This window comes from Onychomys torridus, chromosome 12 (assembly GCF_903995425.1).
Source record: "Onychomys torridus chromosome 12, mOncTor1.1, whole genome shotgun sequence".
NCBI classification, from domain to species: domain Eukaryota; kingdom Metazoa; phylum Chordata; class Mammalia; order Rodentia; family Cricetidae; genus Onychomys; species Onychomys torridus.
The window spans coordinates 33,519,201-33,529,220 of NC_050454.1; positions in this window are offsets into that span (position 1 = coordinate 33,519,201).

Below are 10,020 nucleotides of genomic sequence, written 5' to 3' on the forward strand. Positions count from 1 at the left end.
TTTCTATTTCCAACATTCCTTCTGCTAGTGTCTTCTTCATTTTTTCTATTTCCCTCTTCAGGTCTTGGATTGTCTCCCTTGCTTTTTCATGATTTTCTTTCAGGGACTTATTGTTTTCTTCTGCTTTAATTGTCCTTTCCTCTAGTTTTTTTTTTTTTTTTTTTTTATAGCGTTCTTCCCATTTTTTGTTTGTCTGTTCCTCTACTCTATTTTTGATTTCTTCTATATAAGGCTCTAGCCTTTTTATGATGTTACTTATAAGATTGTTTTCTTCTTCTTCTTCCATTCCATAATGTTCAGGTCTAGCTGTTGGAGAAGGGCTAGGTTCTGGTGATGGTGTATTGCTCTTTATTTTGTTGTATGTACTTCTGCCTTGACATCTGCCCATCTCCTCTTGTGTTCGTTCGTGGTCTTATCAGTGTACTTGGTCCAGAGAAAGTTGACAGATTTAGGGAGCCTCTCTCTGGTCCAGATGGAAGTTCTGGATCAGATGGGAGCACTGGTCCAGATGAGAGTGCTGTCCGGATAGTAGCTGGGGGGCTGGATTCTGAGTCCCGGGAAGTCCCTGGGGTCTCCTTATTTTGTCCAGATAGGAGCTCCTCTTGTCCAGATGGGACAAGTTCCTCTGGTCTCTGGTCCAGATTGTAGTTCCAGGGCAGAATGGAAGCTTGGGGCTGGTCTCTGATTCTCAGGAAGTGGCTGGGGTCTCCAGCAGATGGGTGTGGGGGCAGGGTATGGAGACTGCAGTGTCTGCCTGCAGTCTTGGAAAAGGGGAGCCTTCCTGCAGGGCCTGCGGATTGGCAGGAAACTGGGGCCAAGTTGGTGAGGACCTCTGGGGGTGGCCTGTGTCCAGAGGTGGGACCCAGGCCAGTTGCCTCTCTGACTATAACCCAGGCACTCACCTCTGGTCCAGTGGGGAGTTCCGGGGCCCTGTTCTAGAAATTTGCTGAATATATACATATATAAAAGAAATTAACTGTTTGAGTTCAAGGCCATCCTGGTCTAGAGAGTGAATTCCACGACAGCTAGGGCTGTTACACAGAGAAACACTTTCTCAAATATCAAAACAAAACAAAAACAAGAAGAAAGAAAGAAAGAAAAAAATAATGAAAGAAAGAAAAAGAAATAGAGAAATTAAATGGATTTAAAGAGTTACTATATAATGTGATAGACAAGACCTCAAATAGATATGTTATCCTATGAAATAAACCCCCAAAGACAGGAATGGGTTGCAATTTTTTGAGTTATTGGCCGTAAAGTTTTAATACTCACCCCAAACACTAGAGAGTATCAGTTCTCTAGCCAATGCTATCAGTTACCCACAACTTGATGGTAAGATCCTATTGTTGAAGACACTGAATACCAATGTCATAGAACACAGAGCAACTAGCTAGTACTCAACTGGAAATATTGGAGGAAGAGAAATAATCATCAGTCTCACCCTGCTATGAATTCTGCCAGTTACATTAACAACTTGCCTGCAACATATGCACACTCATGCAATAGTTTCTGGAATGTTAGAGGAGAAAAATATCAAAAATTAGATTAAGTGCTTTTTCTTGAGGAGGAATGCATACCTGATAATGAGGGAAAGATCATGAAACTAGATAGGTGTGGGACCTAGGGAGAAAATCCACTAATATTATTTTGCTAAATGAATTTATCAGTTACATGTCTCTTAATGATATATTGATATAACTACTGATCAGTGTATAGCTCATCCCATTGGAGAAGTTTCTTCTTCATTAGATGATAATTAACATAGAGACCCAAATTAAGCAACATACAGAGAGTGAGAGGTTTTGTTGTGCTCAGCCCTTGATGGAATGTCCTTATTAATCCTTCCCCCTCAAGGATCAGGAATCTATGAAGGAGAAGTAGAAGAGGTAGAAATATTATGGGAATCACACGTGTGGTTAAGAATATTAAGCAAATGACAACTTCCTGACACAAAAGTGAAGATGCACACATGAACTCATGGACAATGTGACAGCAGGCACAAAGCTGTCACAAGCTCAAAAAGACAAAATCTTAGCTTAGAGAAGGGGATGTGGGCACAAAATCCCACTGATAGCTATGAGCTTATTTGGGAACAATAGCTACCAGGAGAGTGAAGTATCAGTTTTCTTCTATGGAGTGACAATGGATATATTGACCACATTCTAGGGAAGGTCTCATGCACAGTAATTTTGTATTTTAACCAACAAATATTTGATTCCAGGCTTTTTTGATGTATTCTATTCAGAGAGACAATGAAGTAAGATGGGTGAAGAGAGGATGTAGGAGGAGTTAGAAGACAGGAAATAATTTGTTAATAATAAAAATGTATGAAATTCTTAAAGAACAAAAATAATCAACTAATTTGTTAGGATAAGATGATAAATTTCTGAGAACAGTAGCGAAAAGACTCAAAGTAAATAAGTAATTTCAAATGACTGTACTTGGACAATCTGTCAGATATGTCTGATTTTTACTGATAAACAAGGACTGAGTATTTAAATGGCATTTAATTTTTTATTTGAAAATAATTATTGTAACAGTATGTTATTATAATGTCCTCTTATTCCACTGTTACAAATCAGAAGAAATCAGTTCACCATGAAGTATATGGGGGTTATCAAACACAGCTTGGATAATTTAGGTAGGTAATGAATGGGAAGATTTCTCAAGAATGCTCATATGTCATATGTGTCTGGTGAGATGGCACAGGGGTACTTGTGTTTGCTGCCCAACATGAAGAGCTATGTTTAATCCTCAGAACCTACATGGTAGGAGAAGATAACCAGCTCCTGTAAGTTGTCATGTGACTGTATAGCTACATTATGGCACACGCACACAGATCACATTCTGCAATAAATAAATGGTTAACACAAAACACTATTTTGAAATGGCAGTTTGATATGTCTGATCTTATTTAACAGTGCCAGAAGTTGAGGTCAAAGGCTGAGGGGACAATAAACAAAAGGCGGTTTCTAAAAACATTGTACAGCACTGTAGTTCTGTGTTCCTATACATGTCTCAGTTTTCATAGCATTGCAGGAATATGTGATGAAAACCACTTCTTTACTTATTCGTATGCACCTATGATGGCTTACAAAGCTCACCTTCAATTGACAAATTGCTTTTTAATGAAAAACGATCTCAGTTTTCTCCAAGAACAACATAGAGAATTCTAAATTCTCTGTCATGATAGGATATACACTTCCTGCCAGTTATAATTGCCTTCTTAATCATAATGAAGTGGAAGGAATAACAGAAACTGCTTTTAATTTTAGAGATGTAGCTTGTAAGATCAACAGCATCCACAATGTAAATGATATCTGACCTGTGGAATTCTATGAGATGCAATAATTGCCACTGTTTTGAGGGAGCCAAGAATGGAACAAAGCTGACAATGTAAGTTATATTCTTTGAAATAGTGGTTCTCTAGTAATTTGGATCTTGGTGACAAATTCTGAGAAGTACAAAGTGTACGCAGTTAGTAGATGATTTAAAGATCTGTCACTGCACAAATGGGAGTGCTCATACATTATGTTAATGGCAAAATATGACCAGAATACTTACGTTTGAGGAGAAAATGAGGAATTATGTATAGGAAGGCTTTCGAGTTCAGATTCCCAAGAGACATGTATTTTAAAAAGAGCAGGCTTGAAGACACCTATTCTCACAAATCTAAGCACAGCAAAATGTCCATAGGATCAGAAGCCACAATTTGTGAAGCTAGTATATCTATTAAGTCCTAAATTGATCAGGTTAACTTAATTGAAATGGTGGCCATCAAAGTGGTTTTTTTTAAAAATAGTTTCTAATGTTGAGAGAATGGAATTTGTTGAATATAATATTGAAGAGTGAGTTTGTAAACTCACAGGAATGCAAATTAATTATTTGTTTTCTCTTAATTCATAGAATAGTGAAAAATTTGTTAGGAGACAAGAAGTTTAGGAGAAAAGTAGTGTTTTTTTCCCATAAAAGTAACTATTTTTAAAAGATAATGAATTAAATTCAAATATAAGATGACTTAACACTAATAGTTGCAAAATAAATGAGTATTTGAGTAAATAAACAAATTTTATATTCTTTAATACAATATCTACAATTAAGTGTCTTTTTTTTCAGAAGATGTTTTCTAAATGCTGCCACAAGTTCATCTAATTATCATGTAAAGCAATATTGTCTTTGTTATTTATTGGAATCATTGGCAAGCCTGAATTAAATACAGACTAGATTAGAGCTCCCAGGAAGGTACACAGCTGTTAGTTCACAGAGATGTACAGGTGGTGGGATCACTTATACAAGATGACTGTACTACACATTCCAAGAACTGAATTTCGACATGTCCTGTCACCAAAGCTTACTTCCCTTCTCTCCTTGGAGAGAACCTCATGTTAAGAGAAAGTTTTCATCATTGTTGGAGTTTCTGATCTAGTATATTAAATAACCTACTCATTACCCTGAGTTTTCCACTATTCCTTTCATTAAATGGTTGACACCAGACACTGAGTATTTTGTTGTTGTTGTTTGTTTGATGATGTCGTCTCTGTAGTAGGCAAAATGATGTCACATAATCCATCTCCTCCATTCTCAAGGATATCCATGACATAATCATCAGAACCTGTGATAGTTTGCAGACTTGAGATTCATCGAAGGCTGTATTAATGGGAAGAGTATGCACGATCAATTCCATGGAGCCAAAATGGCCATGCAATCCTTAAATGAGAATAACAAGAGATGCAATCTTGATATAGATATGAAGATAGAACTTCATTAAAATGATAGTTTGAAGAAAGAAAAAAGAGCCCAGGTCTAAGAAAAAGGCCTTTACAAGCTTAAAAACAAGAACGTGAGTCTCTTTTAGAGTCTGAAAACTGAAATCGTCTGATACATAGAATTGTCAGAAAACAATTTTGTATTGGCATTAATTTTTTGATAACTTCATATAGTAGCAGTGATCAATAACTGGAATATAAAAAGAACAAACAACCAAACAAAAAACCTAAACATGAAATAAACAAAAAACATGAAAACATGAAACACAAATTAAGTTGGCCATTGGGTTTCTTTTCTATTTTGTTTTAATCTTTTTTTCTCTTTCTGGCATATAATTTTAACATTACTATTCTCCTGGAATAGACTTTTATGCCTTCATTTTGTATTTTTGGTTTTCATAGATAAAAACGTTTTGATACCAACTGCAAAAGGAATTTGAAATAAAAATATACAGCTCTTTCATTCATTAACCCAATACATATTTATTCAGCTGCATGTAGATATTGCCTTTCACTATCATTATATAAGTAAATAATAAACAGATAAGTAAACAATTGTCTTCCCTTTATCTCTTTATAACGTTATCATTTATTTTTTCCTTTCTTGGAACATCTGTGGTTATTCTAACTGAAAAATAAACCACATATCTAAAGCTTAAAAGCTACATCCACATATAAGAGAAGGGATGCGATATTTGTCCTTTTAAGTCTGTGTTTTCTAATTTGGTATGCAAATTTCTTTTTTTTTTTTTTTTTTTTTGCTTAAAAGCTGAAAAGTTCTCTGTTTTGTAAATATACTACATTTTCCCTATCCATTCATCAATTGATGGCTATTTTCCACTTCTGACTATTATGAAAAGAGGAGCACTAACTGAGAATGAGCACGTATCTCTCTGGTTTGAGGACAATTCTTTGATATATGTCAAGAGTGATATGACTGACTTTTAATTATTTGAGAACCTAGACTCTAACTTTCATAGTGGCTGCACTGGTTTTAACTCCCAATGTCAGTAGATAAGTGCTCCCCCACTTCTGTACTTTTTGTAGCATATGCTATCAGTTATTTTATTAAACTTTGCCATTGTGACTGGGGTAAGTTGAAATCTCAAGGAAATTTTAATTTGCATTTCCTTAATGGTTAAAGATCTTGAACATTTTTATTAGCACCACGCTCTAACCAACTGAGCTAGCTGGCCAGCCTAAACGGTTTCTGAGGCAAAATTGTTTCATCTCTGTTCCTCTCTGGACAGTTCTATACCACATTTTTAGTTGAATTGTTTCCTTGATGCTTAGTGCCCTTTGTTATTTATATAATCTTGATTATAATGCTCTGTGAGAGCTATCATTGGTAAATATTTTTCCCATTTGAACAAATGATGGTATTGTTCTTTTGTAGAACTTTTTAGCTTCCTAAGGTCCCATTTGTCAAATGTTGAATTTAATGCAGGTGTTATGAGGGTCCTGTTCAAAAACTAATTTTTGTGCCAATGGGATCAAGCCTATTCCCTACTTTCTCTTCTATGATATTAAGGGTATCTGGTCTTATGTTGAGATCTCTGATGAGGTAATCCAGTATGAGGAAGGGGCTGGGAAACAGGCAACAGAGAGACATATCACTGTTATGAGTCTCAAACAAAAATCAAGTTACATAACTATAAGATAGATGCAGAGGACCTAGGTCAGTCCAGGATAGCTATACTTTTTAAGAGAGGATCAGCTAAACACATGCCAGAGACACAAAAGAAAATTAAATCTCTGGGTTCACAAGTGAAGAAGGATTCTATGTCATTAAAGAAACACATTTCAAAAATGAAATTGCAGAAGTTACGCTTTCTTGTGTTAATGAGTAAGCAGCTTGTGCAGTGATGCAAGTAGGCTACGCTTTGATGGTTTAGAGTGTAAAGAAAGAGAAAATGAACTGAAACCTTGCAGAGAAGTTCATGTCCAGCACAAAGAGGAGTTTGAGAATTTAGTCTATTTGTCAGCTTATAAAGACACAGACTCTTGGGTCAGAGGAAAAGAAAAACTATTAATACTTACCAAAAGCTGCATCTGCAGAATACCAGCATTTGCATTTGTTCTCGGAGTCCCAAGTCACAGAGAGCAAGGTGAAGACATCCAGGTAAATTGCATCACATACTGTAGATTTAATTACAGAAAAAGAATAAAGTGTTTAGGGAATCCGTTAGAATGTTCTATAAGCTTGTCTGACCTTTGTCATGAAAGAAGACAATATAATTATTACACTGCAAAGAAATTTGCTCTTTTTTTTCCCCAAAGGGAGATGCTATCGCTCTTCTAAAGCTATTTGTGAAACAAACATCCTTGAAAAGATAGTACAGAACAAAGTTAATCAATGCCTCAGCTTGCATGGTGTATGAAAATGTGAGAGATCCATGGAGAATTGTCTCTCAATAATTAAATTGGAAAGCAAAACTTTAATATGTGAAAAACTTCAGAATGATAGCAGAAAGACAAAAATCTCTTGTGAATACACTCGGTGATCCTGAAGGAGAAAGCAACCCAAAACCTTGAGTGCCGTGATTTGGACAGTTACTGTGGGGCCACACTTAAACAGTACTGCAATAAATGCATAAACTTTAAGTAATTTTACTTTGAAATGTAAAAGTATTCTGAAGGCATGCCAGTATTTTTCATTAAAAAAGAAATAGAATTACTTTCTGGGAATTGAAATTGAATAGGAGAATATTTCACTAGCATGAATTATAGCCTAAATTATTACACCATATATGAAAAAAGCAGAATTTAGATTCATGTACATTTTGTGAACACAGAAGCACAAAACTGTGTTGTTTGGGCCCAGTGAAGGTCTCATCCTCTTTAGAGAACTTACATATAAGATATTTATTATAATTCACAATACTAAAAAATTACAGTTATGACATAGCAACAAAATTAATTTATGATTGAGGGTCACCACTACATGAAGAACTGTATTTAAAAGTTCCAGCATTAAGAAGGTTGAAAACCATGTTCATAGCAGCATTATTTGTAATAACCAGAACCTGGAAACAATCGAGATGCCCCACAACTGAGGAATGGATAAAGAAAATGTGGTACATATACACAATGGAGTATTACTCAGCTATAAAATTCAATGACATCATAAAATTTGCAGGCAAATGGATGGAACTAGAAAATATTGTCCTGAATGAAGTAACCCAGCCCAAAATCAAACACAATATATAGTCAGTTATAAGTATATACTAGATGTAAAGCAAAGGATAACCAGACTATAACCCACAGTTCCAGAGAAACAGGGTAACAAGAAGAAACCAAAGAGGGACACATGGATTGCCCTGGGAAGGGGAAATAGATGAGATCTCCTGGATAAACTGGGGTTGGGGAGCAGTAGAGGGAAGGGGGTGGGGTTGAGAATGTGAATGATAAAAGGGATGGTCAAGCTGGGGAGGGATGAAATGGAAGAGCAATGAAAGAGATACCTTGATAGAGGGAGAGATTATGGGGTTAGGGAGAAACCTGTTACTAGGGAAATTCCCAGGTATCCACAAGGATGACCCCAGCTAAGACTACTAGCAATAATGGAAAAGGTACCTGAACTGGTCTTACCCTGTAATCAGAGAGGTGAATACCCTAACCATCATCATAGAGCCTTCATCCAGTAACTGTTGGAAGCAGATGCAGAGATCTACAACCAAGCACCAGGCTGAGCTCTGGGAGTCCAATCAAAGAGAGGGCAAAGGGATTATATGAGTAAGGAGAATCAAGATCATGATGGGGAAATCTACAGAAACAACTAATGTAAGCTTGTGGGAACTCACAAACTCCAGACTGACAGCTGTAGAGCCTGCATGGGACCTTACTAGGTCCTCTGCAGGTGGAAGACCATTGTGCAGCTTGGTCTGCTTAAAGGTCCTTTGGCAGTGGGAGAAGGATCTATACCTGGTACATGAGCTGGCTTTATGGAGCCCATTCCCTATGGTTGGATGCCTTGTTCAGCCTTGATGCAGGGGGGTGGGGTTTCATCCTTCCTCAACTGAATGTACCAGGCTTTGTTGACTCCTCATGGGAGGCCTTACTCTTTTGGAGGAGTGGATGTGGGGGGAGGCAGGGAAGGTGAGGAAGGATGGGAGGGGAAACTGGCTGGTATGTAAAATGAGTAAAAAATTTAAAAAAAAATGTTGAGAGCCACTGATGAATGAATAAATGACTAAATAAATTTAATAATTCATCATCTTATCTATGATTTTATAACTCAATGTAGACCTCAAACAGCCATTGCAGCTATATTTTAGGACTCAGATAAATTCAGTTTTAATCAAAACCTTTGTTAATTCTCTCCCACACATACCTTTAGAAATCTGGGCTCATCAGATGGCCTTATTACTTATTGGGATTTGGGATATCACCTAGAATTTCTCACCAGACTATAACACTACCTTCCCCAATAATAGCTATGCAGTTTTAAAAAGCCTTATCTAAAGTAGATTATCTTCCCTCTTCTGGAATCTTTCCTGTGCTGTCTAAAATTTAAACCATATAATTCCTACTATTATACATGGACTTGACCAGTAGTTGCAACTTGGAACTGAGGTTTGCATGACCAAATTCATTTAGCTATTGACTGAACAAGGGGAACAAAAAAAGAGATATTTAAATGTGGAAATCTATGATTCAACCTTAATTCACAAAACAGGATTTTGTGGCTATGCTTCATATTTTGATATTATCTATCTTTATGTTTGTTTAAAGGGAAGTAGATAAAATTAGTTGAAGACAATCTACTCTACTCTGGACCTTGGCCCAGTGCTATGGCCACAAGGGTGGAGATAACTTTATTTCATATACTCCAAAGTTTATTGAAGCCTTAACTAATTATTCTTAATTAATAAAAATACGGAGTCATATATTGGGGTAAGAGCCTGAAAGGTCAGGGAAGCAGGAGACAGCCACCAGTAGCCTACCTCTTCTATCCTTCCTCCACAAGGGCTGACCTTAGCCCTCTCTCAGCCCCTCCTTACTACTTCCTGTCTCCTATCTGTCTACAGTCCACCAAACCTCTATGGTTAATTTTGGTCCACTAGTGGCTAGCTCCACCCTCTGATTGCAAGAAAGCTTTATTTATCAGAACACAATCAAAATATCACACAATAGTTTATTTCCTTTAATTTTAAGTTTAAACAGAGGAGAGAAATCTTAACTGAATTATATTTAAACCTATGAGCAGATTTCCCAAGCTAATATTTTCAAGTATTACAGACAAATTCAATTT